The 2,813-nt window shown below is 39.9% G+C and overlaps 1 long non-coding RNA gene across 1 annotated transcript; it reads right to left on the bottom strand.

Annotated features, from left to right (window-relative positions):
- Positions 1–525: 525 nt before the first annotated feature.
- LOC113472330 lies at positions 526–1,133 on the bottom strand. The gene is made up of 2 exons (XR_003394692.1): positions 1,076–1,133; positions 526–590 (listed from the first exon to the last, which is right to left on the bottom strand). It is a non-coding gene; the product is annotated as an uncharacterized LOC113472330 (long non-coding RNA).
- Between the last annotated feature and the right edge of the window lie 1,680 nt (positions 1,134–2,813).

Genomic DNA, 2,813 nt, shown 5'->3' with positions numbered 1-2,813 from the left:
AAACGTTAAGACCCTGTCAAACCTCGAACCCATTAGTACATATAGGTTTATTATATATATTATATATATATTATTAGGATGTTTATTAGTTTTATGCAATGGAATTTAAACATATAACCAGGCAATTGGGATACGAGTGAAAAACTTCTTCCTTTGAAGCTTACCCTCAGTGGGAGGTATATCGCCTGGTCTATTTCCACCGTCCTGTATATATTCGGCAGACACATGTATCTTGGGTAGATCTATGCTGGCTTCAGACGGGAGATTGGCCTCAGTTACCTGGAATTACACGAGAATCAGAGTTAAACTGGTTTACTCTTGGATTAACAAAGCAATCTGATTGGTTAAAAAGATTGAATCAACGAGTCGGATTGCTCAAAAAATGTTGGTTATTGTTAATTAAATTCATTTGACCTTCGGCCTCAATAAAGTCAGCATGGACAAACCATTAGGGACTTCTGGTCCTAAACTAAATAAAGCACTACGTATGCTTATGTATAAGATAGATTGTATTTACTTACACAGCTCCATTCAGTCTTATAGCAGGATATTTGAAGTTCTCTCCATAGAATGGATCTCGGAACTTCATACTGGAAATGAAAACAACAGTCATTTATTAAAAATTAAATCATAATACATTCCGCCAAGCAATTAGAGGGATGCTGTCATTTTTCAAGTTTTCTTCTGTCCCCTTTGCTCTTTTAGGCTCAAATCAATTTTATTTGAAACTGAACTGGCAAAATACATATATGAAAATTATGTATTGTGTTTTACGGTAAGAATACCAAATAATGTCATATTGATAATCCTAGGTTCCATTATCAAAAGAAAAACAAAGGAAATGACAGAGTTCCTCTAATTGCCTGGCCCAGTTTATGTATTTATTCAAATGATACCATTACAATCACAAGAACAAAGAAACTCCAGGGTTCCGGGTTTAAATCTCGAGAAAATTATTTCTAGATAGGATGAGAATATTTCCTCCGTAGCAGAGCATAGGGCAAAACACTATACGTTAATATAAAACAGGAGAGGCAAAGTATAATGGATGGATCATAGGTTATGTTATACTTACCAGAACACAATATTACTTCTGACTACTTCTAAACCACGTACAGGCGACACCAGACTCCTGCAACATACAAGAGTAAATACAATCAGTAAACACGAAATAATACCTGTTGAATGAGCCATGTTATATAAATGTAAATGCAGTTTTTTTGTGTTATTATGTCACAACTTTGGTGCTCACTGCAGCATTGTAGGATTTTCCCAATATCTCAATAATCCTAAAATCCAATGTTTACCTACCATGCTGGCACCGGTCGCTATGCGCATTTATATGTCATAGCTACTCATTTTCCTCACGAGGCTGAGTGGGCCCCGCAACATCCAGTCACGGAGTCAATAATTTGCGTGATACAAATTTCTTTACCCCGCCGGGAATCGAACCCGGGTCTCCCGCGTGCAAGGCGAGTGCAGTGACCACTACGCCATGGGAGCTGACTACTGACTGAAATAAGAATCCATCATAAAATTAATACGTAAGAGAACAAAAAATTTAATTCAATAAACTGAGCATAATAATAGTGGGACATAATATGGGATCATTGCTGCAGATGTATCATAGTTACTAAATTCAAACGACGCGGCGATGGAAACACACATCTTTAAAAAATCCTTCTTCGCCTTTTCCCGTGTACCTACAGACGGGGTCGACATTTATTTTCAGCCTCTCAATCAGCCCTAACTAGGGTGATTGCTTTGGGCTGACATTTGGTTTTGGTTACAAATTTTACGAGTGGATGCCCTTCGCAATCAAACATTGCTATTTCTTTAGCAAGGGAAATTTCAGGCTGGTAAGTATACTCCCTGTTTTGACTGGGGGACCCCCCGTCAAAACTAGTTTTTTTTAAGCAAATTTTCAGCTTGGCCCAGAGTTAAATCATTCTCACCTGTATTAGTCCGGTAAAATGCATGACAAACGGCGAGAGCAGCGGATTAGTAGCTGTATTCGTGCTCAAATTATTCGACATCACCTCCGTTGTGTTCACCATAGGAGGAGGAGGACGAGGCGGGGGTTCCCTCGGATGAGGAGGGGAGGTGTTGGGAGGATCCCGTCCCAACCCGGACGGGACACTGTCCACATCGTCCACTGTGGTCCCGCGGGACATCCGACTTGATGTACGGGTCACTCGGAGTTCCTGAAATAAAACGGGACGTGGGCCGTTGATATAATGTCGATATAACATCATAGTATACCTGAAATAAAACGTTAAGAACTCCAACAGGCACCTCAAAAATCTCCACCCTAATGTACAAAATTCTCAAAAGACGAGGCGGGGGTTCCCTCGGATGAGGAGGGGAGGTGTTGGGAGGATCCCGTCCCAACCCGGACGGGACACTGTCCACATCGTCCACCGTGGTCCCGCGGGACATCCGACTTGATGTACGGGTCACTCGGAGTTCCTGAAATAAAACGGGACGTGGGACGTTGATATAATGTCGATATAACGATAACGATCACAATTACTTTCACAATGTCTCTACCACTACCTATCTTTACCTGTTGTATTTTGTTTCATTGTCATTCTCTACTACCACTATTAATTTACATTTACCTTTTTTTTTCTAGTTAAGCAAGGTCTTTTTACTGATTTGTTAGTTGTATGTATTATTCTTTAACCCATCAAATATACGAGACCTTGTTTAGACTGCTGGGACAAAGGGACTTTTCAGTCCTATTCGGGCAGGATAAACAAGGTATATTCTATTCTATTCTATATAACATCATATTATAGCTGAAATAAAAC

The sequence above is a fragment of the Diaphorina citri genome, unplaced genomic scaffold (genome assembly GCF_000475195.1).
Source record: "Diaphorina citri unplaced genomic scaffold, Diaci psyllid genome assembly version 1.1 scaffold4813, whole genome shotgun sequence".
Lineage (NCBI taxonomy): Eukaryota > Metazoa > Arthropoda > Insecta > Hemiptera > Psyllidae > Diaphorina > Diaphorina citri.
Note: the sequence above shows the minus strand (reverse complement) of the source record. Positions and strands in the feature narration are given on the sequence as shown.